Below are 17,964 nucleotides of genomic sequence, written 5' to 3'. Positions count from 1 at the left end.
TATTCATATGTTTCAAACTTTCACTATCACAAATAAGGTTGTAGTAAATATTAGGCATGTGGCCATTCTCTTTTGGATAGAACTTTCTTTCTTTCTTTCTTTTTTCCTTTTTTTTTTTTTGCAGTACACGGGCCTCTCACTGTTGTGGCCTCTCCCATTGCGGAGCACAGGCTCTGGACGCGCAGGCTCAGCAGCCATGGCTCATGGGCCCAGCCGCTCCGCGGCATGTGGGATCCTCCCAGGCCGGGGCACGAACCCGTGTCCCCTGCATCGGCAGGTGGACTCTCAACCACTGCGCCACCAGGGAAGCCCTCTTTCTTTCTTTCTTTCTTTCTCTCTTCTTCTTTTTTTTTTTTTGTGAAAACTTTTATATTTAGAATTAGCCAGCTGGACTCAGTTTAGGTGATCCCAATTTTGTTGGCAACATCCAAAGCATCATAGTCAGGAGCCAGGGGAACATATGCCTTCTTTTTTCCATCAGACCTGGTCAAGTTGTCCACCTTGGCCACGTCAATGTCATAGAGCTTCTTCATAGCCTGTTTAATTTGATGCTTATTGGCCTTGCCATCCACAAGGACCACAGGTGTGCTGCCTTCTGTCTTCTTCATGGCTGACTTGGCGGTGAGGGGGAACTTGATGATGGCATAGCGGTCAAGCTTGTTTATCCTAGGGGTGCTCTTTGCAGGATATTTGGGCTGCCTCCTGAGCCTCAGTGCTTTGGGCTGTGGCAAGGTGGGTGACAGGCGATTTTTTTTTTCTTTTTCTGGCCGTGGACACATTTCAACTCTGCTTTCTTGGTCTTCAAAGCCTTTGCTTTGGCTTCGGCTTTGGGAGGGGCAGGGGCTTCCTTCTTTGCCTTTGGTGTCATCTTTGTGAAAAGGAGGGAGGACTTTTTCTTAAGGAAAAGTTTCTAGGAGTGGTACTGATGAGTCAAAAGAGAGTCACATCTCTGTTAAGGCTCTTTGCAAGTACTGTCAAATTGCTTTTTAAGAGAATTATACCAATTCCCATTGCCACAGCTTTCTCTGAATGGACCAATTGCATCATCTCATTAGCACTGGAAAGTACATAAGGTGTGTGTGTATATATATATATATATATATATATATATGTATACGTATATATATGTATAAAATACATATATATGTGTGTATATATATATACATATATACTGTTAATGTAGTAGGTGGTATTGTGGTATTACCATGGGGATTTCTGTGATAGCCATGCCAATCCTAAGATATTTAAAGCCATTTTTTAGCTAAGTGGGAATGGAGGGACAGTGATTTTGAAGGGATGGAGTAGAGAGAAGGTAAAGGGATGTGCTCCTTAACATTCCTCCTTCTCCATCCTGCCTCTTCATCCTGTTTACATACCAGTTTCTTCCTTTTCAGTGAGCTGTGCTTCCTCAGGGCCTAGAATAGTGCCTGGCACTATCCTGAATATCAGTAAACATTTATAAAGTGGATACATAATGGAAGAAGAATGTTAAGATATATGCACCCAGAGTTGGTTATACTAGTATATGAGCATTAACCGGTTTTGTTTTAATGAACTCTCTGGAATCAACACTTTCCATTCCCTCCAAATAAACATATTGACTAATGCCCAAGCCTGCTAAATGCTTTGGATTAGTGAGTCCATCTCTGGAATATCTACATACTTCTTCCTACCAGTTTTGTTAGATGCCTAATAAGAATCTGTTGTGTTTGATCCCAAAATTGCTTATGACAGCTGTTTGCCAGAGTATAATTAATTTAATTAAAATTACATAAACTGATGACACATAAGCATGAAAAAGAAAGAGTTGTTTCTATGAAATGTCAGTTGAATGTTTTGGAAATATTAGATAGAGACCAGTTGAAAATTACTGTCAAACCAGACATGAGTGAGAGAATTAAGAAGGAATTTTTTTTTTTTTTTAAGAGGGAGCCTCTAGTTATATTGCTTTGCAAGAAGCTCTAAGTCCTCAGTCAACTTTATTTTTTAAATTTTTTATTTTTGGCCATGCTGTGGGGCATGTGGGATCTTAGTTCCTGGACCAGGGATCAAACCTGTGGCCCCTGCAGTGGAAGCATGGAGTCTTAACCATTGGACCGCCAGGGAAGTCCCCCTCAGTCAACTTTAAAAAAACGAATTGGAAAGCATAGAAAATATATCATGGATATGAATTATGTAAGAAAGACAACTCAAGAATTCTAATCGCCACTGTTGCTCACATAAAAGGTTTGACCTCACATCAAAAGATTCGCAAGTGGGTATTCCTTATAGGTTTGAAATGAAAATGAAATATTAAGGTTTGTATTTGTCACTTTTTATAATTCACTGCTTTAATATACTTTTCCAATTAACTGACCAACTACTGGGCTAGGTCCAATTTGTTTGGGCAGGGATAAATCCTTATTCCCCATTCTTTTTTTTTCCCCCCCATAGGAAGTCAGGTAGGAGAACTTGTCCTGGTTCTTCCAGGTGACCTACCTAATTGGTGAATTTGGATCTGCTTGCCCTTATAGAGAGGGCAGTCTTCTCTAATCATACATGGTTAAAGTTGCTAGACCTCTACAAGTTGTAGGTTGGAGTTTTGGGGGAGAATATTTTAATTCAAAGAATAGTAAAAAGACTATTGGTCATCAACCAGAACATTCTTCAGCTCAGCTTTATTGGTAATAAAGTTGATATTTTCAGCTTTTCACTGGTTCCAAACTTCTAAGTAAGGATAAAATTTACTGTCCCTGTAGTACTCCAACAGCGTTGGATCAGATGGCTTCTATGTGTTGCCACTATCCAGACATATTATTTCCTTTTTATTTTAGTCCATGATTCTGTTCATTCAGATAAATAGTTGTCTCTGGTAGTCTGCAGGCAGTAGTCTAATCTTGTTTGAAGTTCAGTCTGTATCGCAAGCTAGACAAAGGAGAAAACATTTATGCCTCCTGAGAAATATTGAAATCAGGAAATATTTACTGAGAAGGGAAGAGAAACTCAAACATGGTTCCTGCCAATCCTTCTATTCTCTCCCCCACCACATCCTGAGAGAGTCTTGCCTGTCCTGAGGCTTTCTGGGACATGTAAACATGGCAAACTTAAGGTCACTGCCGGTATGGATATTTAAATGAGAACTGCAAACATAAGGAATAATAGTCTAGCCTTTTTTCAATGTCCTTTAAGGCATTTTGGAGCCCTATAATGGGTCATAAGATCAATGACCAGTATTTAAAAAGAAATAAAAATAATAAAGTTGAAAATATCAGAATGCATTGCATACAATGGTAACATTTCATGAAATGTTTTGTTTCAGAGGTGTGTGTGTCTGTGTGCACATGTGTATATATTCTGGGTTGAGATGTGGAATATATTTCTTATGGAAGTTCAGAGTCAGAAAGAGTGCAAAGAATATTATTCAGCCATAGAAAAGAAGGAAATCATGCCATTTTTGAAAACATGGATGGATCTTGAGGACATTATGCTAAGTGAAATAAATCAGAGAAAGACAAATACTGTGTGATTTCACTTATATATGGAATCTAAGAAAAAGCTGACCTCATAGAAAGTTGTAAAAAAACAAAAAAGTTTTTGCAAGCATTGGTTTAAAATGCACATTTCTTCTTCCTTTCATTTTCACTCTTTGCTAATTTGTTCTCTGAAACTTCTGCCTTGTGAATAAAAATTGTAGTAATGAATAACCAGAGAAGCAAGGGCCAGTTCTCACTCTGTGAAAAGGGAATGCAAAAACTGTTGCCCCTACCGCTTCACTCTGAGTCAATCAGATGCCCAGATATCATTAGGGTAGAAGGGTTAAGATCTAGAATCTCATTAAGGAAGAGGATACAGGAACATTTATTTTAAAATTTATCACCTGCACAGTTCAAGCTCCAGGGTTCTCCCAGCTGTCAAATTACAAAGGGTTCAACTTGGCATTCAGGACTATTGCCCTACTTGTCCAGACTGATTCACCTCAATTTCTTCCACATGAATCTGTGCTCCAACCAAACTGACCTCTTGGTGTTTGCTGAACTTCTCATTCTGTATCATTGTACTGTTCCTTCTGCATAGGGCAGCCTCCTCAACTAGCCCATCTCTGCTTGTCAAAGTCCCATCCATCCTTCAAATATCCATTTCCAATTTCCTTTCCTGACTCCTAATATCTTTCTTCTGAATTCCATAAATATCTTTTAAAAATACCTTTCATAAAAATACACTTTAAAATATCATTTTTCCTGATTTCAAGGTAAATATTAATGTACTACTGTAAAAATAAGAAGTCACAGAAGAAAATAAAAATACCATTTAAAAATCTATGTGTGATATTATTTTATATTACGTAGCTCAAAAGTACTATTGCCTCCATTTTACCGAAGAGGAAAGGGATGATCAGAGAGATGAGGTGACCGGTCCAGGGCAGCACAGAGAGTTGGTAACAGAGGCTGGACTTGAAGCCAAGTCTCCTGATTCCCTCTGTGATGTTCTTCGATGGACACCATGCAGCCTCTGGGCACGGGAGGGGACTTTGGAAATAGCTAGGTCTGGGACTTCCCTGGTGGCACAGTGGTTAAGAATCCACCTGCCAATGCACAGGACACGGATTCAAGCCCTGGTCTGGGAAGATCCCACATGCCGCGGAGCAACTAAGTCCGTGTGCCACAACTACTGAGCCTGTGCTCTAGAGCCTGTGAATCACAACTACTGAGCCCGCGGGCCACAACTGCTGAAGCCCGCGCGCTCTAGGGCCTGTGCTCCGCAACAAAGAGAAGCCACTGCAAAGAGAAGCCCGTGCACCGCAATGAAGAGTAGCCCCTACTCTACACAACTAGAGAAAGCCTGCGCGCAGCAACAAAGACCCAACGCAGCCAAAAATAAATAAATAAAAAAAAAAAAAAAAAAAAAAAAGAAATAGCTAGGTCTGCTGTCCAGAGCCCTGCTTTATTTTCCTGTTTATACTTGGTGATCCAGAACACTACTAAAAAAGTATATGCGTTAAAAAAAATTAAATTGCATTTATTTGTTCTTTATTGGTAAAGCACATAGTATAAAATTCAAAGGGCACAAAAGGGCATACGGTGATAAAAGGTCTCCCTCATGCTCCTGTCCCCCAGCCATCTAGTTTCCCTACCCAATCTCATTTGTGTCCATCAGATATGTGCTATGCTTGGATAAGCAAATATATATGTGTGTAAATATTAATTATATATATAATTTTTATAAAAAATGGAAGTATATTCTACCCTGCTCTCCACCTTGCATTTTAAAAAATTTGAAGGGAAGGGGCAATATTGGGGTAGGGGAGTAATAGGTACAAACTATTAGGTATAAAATAAGTGACAAGGATATATTGTACAGTATGGGGAATATAGCCAATATTTTATAATAATTATAAATGGAGTATAACCTTTAAAAATTGTGAATCACTATATTGTACACCTGTAACTTGTATAATATTGTACAGCAACTATATTTCAATTAAAAAAAATAAGCAGATTCTGGGATTAAAGATATTCAATATGGTGTTATCCAATAAACCCAATGCAAATAAATGTAAAAAAAAAAGTCTTTGTGTGATACACGTTTATGTATATTTATATATTACAAGCTGGTATCATATCTTTTAAAAAATATTTATTTATTATTTAGTTAGTTTTGGCTGCGGCATGTGGACTCCTAGTTGTGGCATGCATGTGGGATCTAGTTCCCTGACCAGGGATTGAACCCGTGCCCCCTGCATTGGGAACACAGAGTCTTACCCACTGGACCACCAGGGAAGTCTCGGTATCCCATCATCTTATGATGTGCTTTTTTTTTTTTTTTTTTTTTTGCGGTACGCAGGCGTCTCACTGCTGTGGCCTCTCCCGTTGCGGAGCACAGGCTCTGGACACGCAGGCTCAGCAACCATGGCTCACGGGCCCAGCCGCTCCGCGGCATGTGGGATCCTCCCGGACCGGGGCACGAACCCGTGTCCCCTGCATCGGCAGGCGGATTCTCAACCACTGCACCACCAGGGAAGCCCCTATGATGTGCTTTTTAATTACAAGTATATACCATGTCATTAATCTTTTTCTTCAACATGATTTTTTAAATTTTTAAATTTTATATCGGAGTATAGTTGATTTACAATGTTGTGTTCAACATGATTTTTAATGGTTACAAATGAACTATAATTTAACAATTATATAACACTGGGCATTTTGCTTGTTTTCACAAGCATGGTACCGTATTTGGGGGGAATATACATGGAGAGTATCCAGGGAATAGTGACAAATTTCCTAAAAGAGCACAATGGAGTATAATTTTGGAAATAAGAAATTGGGGCCAGTGATAATTTGAAGAAATGTTAAGTTCTCCCGTGAATCTTTGGAAATGTTGGCAGGTATGCTGCGTTTCCTACTCTAAGTGGAATAGGGGTTTGAGCCAATTGCACTTAAATTGCAAAGGGCAGTGACCCCCCAGCAGAATTATGGTTGACTTTGGGGGTCATCCAGGCAGCTGACCCATGGAAACATGCAGGGCTGAGTATGCATGCCTCCCCACCTCAAAATATTTCTATCTTTGTGTATCCTTTAAATCTAGCAGGAAGAGGTGTGCCTCTTCTCTGATTTCTTCCTCCCCCTTCCTCAGCCCTATTTCCTTTTTCTTTTCTGAGATCACGCATCATTAATTATCCTATCCCTTAACTTTTATTCTCCCCTCTCAGCTCCTTTGAGAGCTCGTCCTCAAATAGGAAAAAATAAAAATAGGGCCTCCCTGGTGGCGCAGTGGTTGAGAGTCCACCTGCCGATTCAGGGGACATGGGTTCGTGCCCCGGTCCGGGAGGATCCCACATGGCGCGGAGCGGCTGGGCCCGTGAGCCATGGCCGCTGAGTCTGCGCATCCGGAGCCTGTGCTCCGCAACGGGAGAGGCCACAGCAGTGAGAGGCCCGCGTACCGCAATAAATAAATAAATAAATAAATAAAAATAAAAATCACCTCTCTCTTTTACTACCCCTGGAGCTATAGGCTTACTCTTTTCCCCCTCTTCCTGCCAAACTTCTGGAATCATCACCCTTTACTGCCTTCATTGCTTCACTACCACACACCCCCTACCCAAGTGGTCAACTCAGCTTAGAGCCTGGCCCACAGCAGGCCCTGGCTGAAAATCAGTTGCACCCCTCGAGCAAATTGGCGTCTCTTTCCCGGTTCTTCAGAGGGCATTTCTCCGTGGTTAGCAGTGGGTGCTCACTGCCAGACACCAGGGCCTCATCTCCGTGCTCTCACACCCTCAACCTAGTTGCCACCTTAACACCACCAGTTTCCAGGTACTCTAGGTTCTTGGAAGGTCCTGCCCTGGCCATCTGCCCGTCTCTCCGAGTTCTCACCTCGCACAGTCATAGCTTCCCCTGTAACTCAGAGATGTTGCAGTCTACCCCTGGGAGGCACCCGTTGCCAGGCCTCCAACTCTGTTCGCCGCGGGTCTCACGGTCATCCCAGAGACAACATGTCAGAGCGCCCCGCACCTCCAGGCCTGCTTGCAAGTCCCTAGATCCAGCGATGACCGAACATTTAGGGCGCACCTACTAAGTGCCAGGCCCACGCCACCTCTGCTTTCACTTAACAGCCTACTAGGCCCCACCAGGTGCCAGATCTGAGGGAAGAGGACGCCGTGCCGGCTCCAGAGGCGCTCGCTGTCCGCTGGGGCGACACAGCCGCGTAGGCAGATCGTGGCCCTCTAGTGGGGGACCGCGGCCCTGACCGAAGGCCCCTGCCCTGGAGGCCGGTCAGAGAACGAGAGGCCCAGGTTGCAGGGAGCGGCCGCCGGGCCGGAATCGCGCCGGGCGCTCGGCGGGGCAGACGGGTCAGGCGAGGGCGGGGGCAGGGTCTGGGTCTGCGAGGTCTAGGGTCCAGCTCTGCCCGGCACCGCCCCCGCCCCGCCCAGCCCGTCGCTGTCGCCACCGCCGGGTCGGTGCCGCGCAGCCCGCCTGGGGCGGGAGGCGGTAGACGGTAGGCGAGAGGCGAGAAGTCGGGCCCAGGCCGGGTCAGCCCCTCAGCCGCACCGCCCTGGGCGGGTGCCCAGGTCCGAGCCGCCTTCCGCCTGCCCCCCCCACAACCCCCGCCCGCGGCCCCAGCCAGGTCCCGCCGCCAGGCCGGCTCCCGCCCCCGCTCCGCCCCCGGAGCCGCAGCCCCGCCCGCCACCGCCGTCGCCATGTTGTGGCTCCCGCAGCCGGCGCTGGGGACGCGCGCGGCCGAGCCCGGGGCCTGCAGCCGCCGCCGCCTCCAGGTAAGCGCCCCCCGCGGGCCGGGCCGGGCGGGGCTTGTGGGCCGGGGCCGCCGCTGAGGCCGCTCCAGCCCGAGCTGGGGGCTGAGCGGAGTCAGGGCCGAGGCCGAGCCCGCGCCCGCACCGCGGCCCGGCCCTGCAGCCAGGCGGACCCTGCTCGCCGCCTGAGGCGGCAGCCACTTCCCCTGACCGCCGCCTGGCGGGCCCCGGCCGCCACCCCACCCCGCCCCCGGCGGACGGGCAGCCTGCCCCTTCCGCCACCCCGACCCGCCGCTACCCCGCCGGGCGGGCACGCTGCTGTCCTCCCGGCGCGGGACGGGCGGCCGCCCTCGGCGTCGGCCCGCGGCCCCCCGCCGAGGCACGGATAACGGTGCCACTTTCCCCCGCTGGGGCGCCCTGTCAGCTGGACTGTCCCGGTCGCCCGAAGAGCTGGTGTCGTCACGGGACAGACATTTGGGGGATCGACCTTTTTTGGCGCCCCTCAGTCCTTCCCCCCACCTCCGCCCAAGTTCTGACCCTGGGGGAGGTTTTTTTCGGGAGCAGACGGGTATTCCTGCTCCAGAGTTGGGGGCCCAGGGGGTGACCAGGCCTGTTGATCAGGGTGGAGATTGTCTTTCTACAGGGGCTCTTCCTGCCAACCCGGAGGGGAAAGGCTCAATGTGACCCGAGGGAGGACGGGGAGCGTCTGCTGGACAGATGGCCTCCTGGCCTTGGATCAGCGCATGTGAGGGGGAGGGGTCCGTACGACCTTAGGTATCTCTGCTTCTGAGAACCCCAGGATTATTCGAGCTGCTCAGGGATTTTTAACTTTTTTTTTCTTTTTTGAGTAGGCTAGAGGTGGCATTAAAAATCCTAGATTGGAGTAAATCCATGGGCCCACCCAGGGCAGCATGTCTGGCACCCAGGACTAGCCTAGAATAGGACTGGCAGTCAGAGAATGGGACTTGGGGTAAGGTGGTATTTGGCTTAGGGTTGGCCCACTTGCCTTCAGCTCTGTGTTCTGGAGGGCCTGTACAGTGCATTTGTTGGTGTGTACAGTGTGGCTGAGGATACAGGATGTGGACAGATAGATTCCTGGCAGGTACTTGGTGGGATTTCAGGGGTCTGTTTCCTCAAACTCACAGGTACATTATACAGTGAAAGAGAAGAGGAAGCAAGGTGCTAACACATATTTTGACCATTTTCCAATTTTTCCACTGGTCATGGCTTTGATTCATTTAGTAAAATTTTACTGAGCACTTATTATGTGCTAGGTACTGGACTAGGTGTTGGGAGTACAGTGGGAAACCAGATAGACGTGTTTTAGCTTGAGCTCATAGACCAGTGAGAAGGCCCGATAATAAATAATCTTGAAATTTCATTCAACAACAGATATTTGTCAACCAATATGTGCCAGCCATTGTTAGATGTTGTGAAGAAAGCAAGCAAAAATAACTGCCCTTGTGGAGCTTTCATTCTAAGGGGCCAGACAATAAAATATATAATAAAAATATAGTCTGTTAATAAGTGCTAATGAGAAAAAGAAGATAGGGAAGGAGGATATGAGTTACTGGGTAGGGACTGAATTTATATTTGAGTGGTCTGAAAAGGCCTCCTGAGAAGGTGTCTTTTAAATAAAACTTTGAAGGAAGTGGTAAACTAATCATTTCAGACTGTGATGAATACAAGGAAAGAAAGGTGAAGAGAGTGGTAAGAGATATGGGCCTTGATTTGGGTTGGAGGCTCAGGGAAGGCTTCCCTTGAGGAAGTGACATTTAGGCTGAGACCTGAAGGAGGGTGAAGAGTTAACCATGTGTGGAGCAGCAGAGAGCTTGGCAAGTTGGAGGAAGTGAAAGAGGCCTGTATGGCTGGAGGGGGAAAAGGAGAGGGGAGATAAGTTTATAGAGAGGTGTGTCCGATCACTGGGGGCCTTGGGGACTGAATGCCTTCCCTCCTTAGTTTGGATTGTATCCCCGGTGTAATTAGGAACCTTTGAAAGGTTTTAAGTGAGTGACATGATGATATTTACATTTTGAAAGGACTCTGGTATGGACAGAGATAAACAGGTAAGGCAAGGCTTTCTGTGTTGAGTGGCCACACTACTTGATCTGCTTCGAAAAGCCTCACGCAGTCTGGGGGAGGATCCTTTTCCTCAGAGAGACTATTTTGCCCAGCTTTTATGAAGGGAAAGGAAAATAAATGAACATTTATGGAGTGCCTGTTAGGTGGGAGAATCCATTTTAGAGACTTTTGCGAACATTATCATATTTAACTTAATCCTCCCTGCACTCTAAGAGAAAGGGGTTGTCCTGCCCCCTTTACATATACAAGCTCGGAGGAGTTAGATGACTTATCCAAAGCCATATTTGTAACATAATCTGTATTAAAACCTAGATCTTCCTGATTCCAGAGCGCACTGGCTCTGGAGCCAGACTACCGAGTTTGTGTCTTGCTTTTGCCACTTACTAACTGAATGATTTTGAGTTATTTAAACCCTCTCGTGCCTCAGTTTCCTGTTTGGAAAAGCCTCAAGCTTTTCTCAGCTTAAATGCAGAAAAATGTATCTACCTCCTAGCGTTGTTGTGCTGATCAAATTAACTTAGTACAAATGTTAGCTGCTATTATTACTTAAAATTTTAAAACGCCCATGCTGCCTCCGTGCCCTATTGTCATTTTGGATGAGATTAAGTATATAGACAATTTAATTCTTGAATATTGTGAGACTCTTTTCCTCTAAATAACTTAATGCCAATGTTCCATGTGATCAGTCCTTCAAGGTTGATCTCTTATTTCAGTCTTGACACTGTGCTAGGGCTTATGGATACAATGTGAGTTCCTTGCCTCAAGAAGCTCAGGGTATCCAGGGGAGGTTAGATAATTAAAAGAATGAGCTACAATGTATTTAACAAATTCTCTAAAGCCTTTGTAGTTAGAGAACTACAGTTGGGGGCAGTAAGAACTAAATGCCTGGGGAAGTAGGGAAGGCTTTAGGGCCAGGTGACTTCTGAACTGGGCTTTAGAGGAAGAACAGAAGTTTTGCAGGCAAGCAAGACTGGGCAAAGGGCAGTCTATGAAGAGAGAGTCATATGTGAAGCATGGAGCCATGAGAGACTTGGCTTGTCCAGGGATGAGGCTGGGAAGCTGATTTGGGCTTGTGAAAGGCAGGCCAAGTTTGGATTTAATTCTGTAAGTCACAGGGACATATCAGAGACTATTGGGTGCATCAAATACATATCACGTGATGGGTGTTGCTGTTAGAGAGTAGAGACAGATGTCATCCTGGGAGGTGACTTTAGTTTGGTGGGATCTCTGTGCTTCAGGATCTTGTGCTCAGTTTCATAAACCTGAAATTCAGTTTGTAGGGCACGCAGAGCTGATTGGATCCAGGGAGTCTGATTAACCAAACTTGGAAGAGACTGATGGATAAACTCAGGGTATTAACTAGCCTTGAGAAATGAAACTGCAGAATGACAGATGTTTCTCTCCTCTGGCCATGGCCCTCCCCACCCCCACTCCCTGACTTCTGGCCAGGGCTGGGACAGACTAACAAACTCTTGCTCCTCAATTCCCATTTGTTTTTCTCAGGCTCCATGAAAACTAACCCTTTTTGTTAACATAATCTTTCCTGAAGCTCTATACAGTATAGTTAACAATGATTATTTAATTGATAGAATGAATGATTCTGTACTGTTTGGGTGGGATCCTGTGTTTGTGAGACTTAAGGAAAAGGAGAAATAACTTTTTTAGAGATAAAGTACTGGAAAAGGGGATTACTGGAGAAGGTATGCAGATACCTGGTGGTGTGGGTAATTTTGTGGCCAAGGAGTGGTTGTGGACAGATGCACTGGAAATTGTTCGGAGAGTAGAGGTCTGTGAACTCTTGGAAGAGATGGGGCAGGGGTGGTTTCTTTTGGTTGCACTTGAAGGAGAGATTGGTTTAGGATTTTCATCTTCCCTACACATTGGAGACAGAAAAGAAGGTAATAATTCTTGCCCTCTATTCAGCGTGGTCATGGTGAGCTTTCCTGTTGGATTGCAATCTTCATGAGGTTTGAGCTTCGTCTTAACACTTCCTTCTGCTTCCACAAAACTGAGAAGAGTTGTGGACCCTCTAGAGTTTTGAATCTGTTTTTCTACAGCAAAAAATAAAATCCAAATAGACCAACCTAGATTATGGGTTAATTATTTTTCTTTTAAAACTCTAAAGAGCATTCATGTAGAAAATTTAGGCAATTCAGATAGGTATACAAATGAAATAAAACTGATAAATCTTATACCCTAGAGCTACTGTTTTAATATTTAGTGTTTTTATTAGATGTTTATCTCCAGCGCTGTCTTTATATACGTTTGTTTTAACTTTTTCTTTTCCTACAAAAATAGGAGTATCCTGAATAGGAGAGAGTTCCTAGTGTTGATGCCTGTGAGGTGGAGCAGTTGCATGTACCCACAGTCTGTGTATGTTTCCATTTGTGGGCATCTGGTCCATTGTTCTCCCCCTTCATGCTTTAGGAGTGTAGGATGGGATATCCATTAGCTTATTAATTTGGGGAAATGTTTTTAGGGATAAAAGTGCTACTTCAACCAACCATTCATTTTTATTTGACAGTGGGAAGTGTTTATGTATGTGTTGAAATGGCACATTGGATCCTTTTTATGACTGAAAGAAAAGTTAATGAACGCCTTTTGAGTTTGGTGTCACCACAGAGTCATTCCTCAAATCCATCAGCAGAGAATAGGTGTCCTCTGTTTGCTGTGTGACTTTGGGTAAAGTCACATTTACCCACATACTCCATTTCAGATTCTAAAGGTATTGTATCAAGAGGTAATGGTGTCCCCCTTCCTCTCATTTACATGCTCCAGGAGATAAAAAGTATGATGATGTCTATTTATGTGATTGATTGTAGAAAGACTTATGCTATGTTGAGTGAAAAAAGGGGTATGTCTGCTGAACAGATGAACTCCTGGCCTCAAGTCAGTATGTGTGTGGGGCAGCGAGTCTTTATGACTTCATTAATGTCCATTTGTGAGCTCCAGAAATATTGGAGACCCCTGAAATTTTTTCGAGTAGTTCAGGGGTGGCATTAAGGGTCTTCTGAAAACTAAATCCACAGACTTTTCCAGAAAAGCAAGAGCAACACCCTAGGTTTAACTCAGAATAGGTTCACTTCTTCTGCAGAGCAGAGTTTATGTCAGATCTTACCTCTGAGTGGTGGGATTAGAGTGGTTTTTACTTTTTTCTTTATATTTTTGCCTGTCACTTGAATTTTCTATAAGCTTGTATGTCATCATTACAAAAACAATGGGTAAATCTGTGTTTAATTTTAGAGACAAACATTGAATGTCCTAAAGCAAAAACTCAAACTGCCCAGAAATATGTCCCTCTAGAAGAGGTATGATGTTGGAACTGGCTATCCCTCCTTGGTAGGCAAGGAGGCTTGCCTTTGGTAGATGTGCAGTAAAGACAGCTCTCCCCAGCAGGTGACTTAGGCTAGAAACTCTGATCGGGATAGTTCCTGAATTCAGGGAGCCACAGCTGCACCCATCTGGGAGGAGCTGATGAGCAGAATGAATTGGCTTCTAGCTTCATTTGTTGGGTGTTTTTTGGGGGCATGCTTCTAAAGAAGTCACTTCTTTTGGGCATGGCCCTGGGCTCTCTCCCATGGACCACAGTGCTCTTAGTCTCCTACACATTGACATGGGGGATGGTAAAGAGAGGGGTTCCTATGTATGAACCTCACATACATTCCTGGAATTTCCCTCCTACTGGAGGTTCAGCCCATCCTGGGAGTGAGGCAGGGAGCTACTTCATCCTTACGTCCATCCAGTCATTGGGCATAGGAACGTTTACCCACACTGCCCTTAGCAAGCTGGAGCTGAATGTGAGCCAGTGGAGTGGGTTCTGGCTCCGCTTTTATTCCCCTGGTTTGCTGCAGTTCACAGCATTCTACTCCTGTCTGCCAACTCAGTTCTGAAGTTAAAGTTGTTCGTTAGCAAGCCAAGGGCAGAGTGAGACCTGAGAGAGAGGTCTTGAAGGTAGGTGATCTTCAAGGTGACCATTGTAACTGCAAGCCTCTCAAGGCTATTCCAGGGCCCGAAAACACCTCTGAGGCAGAGCTTTGGCATTTTTGGAGGAGAAGGGAGTCCAGGGGTGGGCAGCAAGCAGCTGTTCAGATTCTTCTGGGGCTTGGCCCAGCCGAGGCTCGGGTGTGTGTGGACAAGGGCTGCTCTCTCCCTTTGCCTTGTTAGACAGACTCTCCAGACCTGAACTGAACTGGCTGAGGTTGTAAAAACTGCTTCACTGTCTGAGACTTCATTAAGGCTATAAATCTTCAGGCCCTTAAAAATATTAGGTGTGTGATTAATACTACTGTTGTTCTTAGTTAGAATGCTTATGTGTATTTAAAATCCTTTGGAAAAAAAGTCCTTTGGAGCCTTTTTACAACTGGGCCATCAATGATCAATTATCTACAGTTGTTTATGAAAGGCCCACCCTGGGCCCAACACAGAGCTGGATGCTCTGTGGAGCATAAAAGAATCATGTGAGATGAACTTTGCCCTCAAGGAGTTCCCCCACTGAAAGCAATTGGAGAACAATTTGCTTCCAGACCAGAAGTGTCTTAAGGGGGCTTTTCTTTCTGATGGTGGTAGTTACTTTCACACAAGTCACCCCTCTGAGATGGCTGGGGTTACCTCTGGGGAACATTCTCTGGTACCCAAAATGGATTGAATGGCCATTTGGGAGGAGAGAGGTGGTGGCAATGACGTAATCTCATCTTTCATTACTTCACTTGTCTCCCTTTGACATTGCTTTTCTAAGCACCTGTACCCTTTAGGAGAAGGTAGCCACCTACCCACAAACTAGGCACCCCAGTGCCTATCGTTCCAGCATTATAGCTGCATTCCTCTGAGTCTTAAGACGTTTGCATTTCCACTTAGTGTCCCCATTTAAAATATTTACACCTGGAACTTCCTTGGTGGCGCAGTGGTTAAGAATCCGCCTGCCAATGCAGGGGACACGGGTTCGAGCCCTGGCCCGGGAAGATCCCACATCCTGTGGAGCAACTAAGCCTGTGCACCACAACTACTGAGCCTGCGCTCTAGAGCCCACGAGCCACAAATACTGATTCCGAGTGCCACAACTACTGAAGGCCGTGTGCCTAGAGCCTGTGCTCTGCAACAAGAGAAGCCACCGCAATGAGAAGCCTGCGCAGCGCAACGAAGAGCAGGCCCCTGCTTGCCTCAACTAGAGAAAGCCCGCGCGCAGCAACGAAGACCCAGTGCAGCAATCAATCAATCAATTAATCAATAAAATTTATTTTCAAAAACTGTATAAAGAATTTAAAAAACTGTATAAAGAATAAAAAAAAATATTTACACCCCTTGAGAGGTCAGTCTTTTAGCAGTTCATCACTAAACTGTAACTTTAATTACCAGGAATTAATTAAGTTAATGGAGAGAAAGAGTGGGACCCAGGCAGGCACTTGGGGCAAGAGTGTCCGAAGGGACATGTTCCTGCATGACAGGAGAGAAGTGAGGGGAGCAGAAGAAACTTTCATGAAAATTAGTTGCTGTAGGCCGGTACTGCTAACACTGGGGCCACCCCAGTGGTCCTGATGGCCAGGGTCTAGGGTACAGCTTGGCCTAGCACTGGTACAGGGGGCTTTGAGTGGAGGTGGAATTTGGGCTCAGTCTTAAAGGATTAGGAAGATTGTTTTTCCTTCATTTAAAAAATATGGTATGGCTACAAGGGGGTAAGGGAGTGGGGGAGGAGGGATAAACTGGGAGACTGAGATTGACATATACACACTATTATATATAAAATAGATAACTAATAAGAACCTACTGTATAGCACAGAGAACTCTACTCAGTACTCTGTAATGGCCTATATGGGAAAAGAATGTAAAAAAGAATGGATATACGTATATGTATAACTCATTCACTTTGCTGTACACCTGAAACTAATGCAACATTGTAAATCAACTATATTCCAATAAAAATTAAAAAAAAATTGGGGCATTCCCTGGCAGTCCAGTGGTTAGGACTCGAAGCTTCCACTGCCGGGGCCCAGGTTCGATCCCTGGTCGGGGACCTAAGATCCCATAAGCTGTGTGCTGCAGCCTTAAAAAAAAAAAAAAGAAAAATATATCTTCAGTTTAGAAAATTTTGGAACATTCAAGAAGAAAATAAGTCCCTCATAATTTTACTACCTGATGATAGACGGCAGAGAGGAGTAATCCTTTTACAGTGAAAGTCAGAGCATGTCGCTCCTTTACCCCAGGTCCTCCTATAGCCTTCAATCTAAGAGTGAAAGTCAGTCCTCACAGTGGCCCTCCATTATTTGCTTCCCACCCCCATCTCCTGTGTCTGCCTCTGCTCTGGTTTGGGTTCCTTGAATGCATCAAGCATTTCCCTGCTTCAGGGCTTCTCTACTTGCTCTTCCCTCTGCCTAAAACCTCTTCTCCCCTGTATTCACGTGGCTTGCACTCTCACTTGCTTCAGAATTGAGAATGTAGTCGTTCCATTTTATGATTTCCTACTGAACTCCTATTGAGAAAGGCTATATGACTACCTGACATATCATGAATTTGCTTGTTTGTGTCCATTTGTCTCCTAGTGGAATGTCAGCCCTGCATGGGGAGGGACTTAGTCTGTTTGTTCACTGTGGTATCCATAGTGACTAGGATAAGGCCTGGCACCTAGGAGGTGCTCAACTAATATTATCAGTTGAATGAATGAGCATGCATGTATGTGTGTAGTGTGTGTTTGTGTTGTGGAAGTCGAGTGGGAAAGGACAGTGTGGCTAGAAGCTGTTGTGGGGGGATGGGTATGGATGGTGTGGAGAGTGAGGATGCTTTGGGCAGGAATGGAGGTTGGAGATGTGGTCCAGTCTGTTCCAGGCTCTAGGGTCTCATCTCTTACTGGTGCTGTTGAAGGTGAAGGCAGTGATTTGGTGCTTTGAGGTGGGTGAAGAAGCAGCTCCTGAAATTTAAAGTCTAGGCCTAGAGGACAGGTTCTCAAAAGTCTGGCCCGAGGGTTGGAGCTGATGTGATCGGCTACAGGAAATTATTGTAAGTTTTTGAGCAGAGTGAATGACCCGTGAAAATGGTGATGGGGAAGATTGGTCTTAGACATGTAGGATGACTGTGGGAAGAGACCAGAGGTGGCGAGGAAAGCGGTAACAAGGACAAGGATGGAGACATGGAGCAGAACAGATGACATCTGTGAGACTTAGTAATGGCAGAATTCTCCCCAGCTGCTGTGTGGCCTTGATAAAAGCTTCTAGTGCTCCCGACTTGGTAGAGCTTAAAGTACTGTCCATTGTTTCAAATGAGTTTTGGAAGCAGGTGGGGAAAGCAGGCACAAGGGAAAGAGGACGGGTCCTCTCCAGGTTCATTAGGTTGATGGATCTGGTGGGAAGCGGGCCGTCATATCCTGCACTGGGCCTGCATCTCACCGACTGTAACCCTGGATGGGAGCCTGTCCTTTCTGGTCCGCTGGAAACTTTCCTGTCTGAGAGTAGCTGTAAGTGCTCTCAGGTTTTCTTCTGAACCTACACATATACCAGGACAGTATGTGAAATCTATTTGTTCGATTACCTTCTTTCAACTCCATTTTCTGTCTCCATAGTTTTATCTGTTCCTCGGAACAAATTGTCTTTGACTGACAAACCCATTTGGATTGGATTAATTGACGGGAAGTACTTATTTCTAAATGGTTTCTGTTTCATTAGGCCTCTAGCCTG

At 45.3% G+C, this 17,964-nt stretch overlaps 1 protein-coding gene and 1 pseudogene across 2 annotated transcripts in view; one reads left to right on the top strand and one right to left on the bottom strand.

Moving 5' to 3' along the window:
• Nucleotides 1-379: 379 nt before the first annotated feature.
• LOC115864728 (large ribosomal subunit protein uL23 pseudogene) lies at nucleotides 380-868 on the bottom strand (annotated as a pseudogene).
• Nucleotides 869-8,175: 7,307 nt separating this feature from the next.
• ZNF592 (zinc finger protein 592) overlaps nucleotides 8,176-17,964 on the top strand; it is a 59,521-nt gene continuing 49,732 nt past the window's right edge. Inside the window, exon 1 of one of the 2 annotated variants that reach the window (XM_060293804.1) lies at nucleotides 8,176-8,245. The gene's annotated coding sequence lies outside the window, so the exon portion shown is untranslated. The remainder of the gene's footprint in view (nucleotides 8,246-17,964) is intronic. The other variant, XM_030878541.3, reaches the window with a different exon arrangement.

The sequence above is a fragment of the Globicephala melas genome, chromosome 2, assembly GCF_963455315.2.
Source record: "Globicephala melas chromosome 2, mGloMel1.2, whole genome shotgun sequence".
Classification (NCBI taxonomy): domain Eukaryota; kingdom Metazoa; phylum Chordata; class Mammalia; order Artiodactyla; family Delphinidae; genus Globicephala; species Globicephala melas.
The sequence above is the reverse complement of the archived record's forward strand: the minus strand, read 5'-3'. Positions and strand labels throughout refer to the sequence as shown.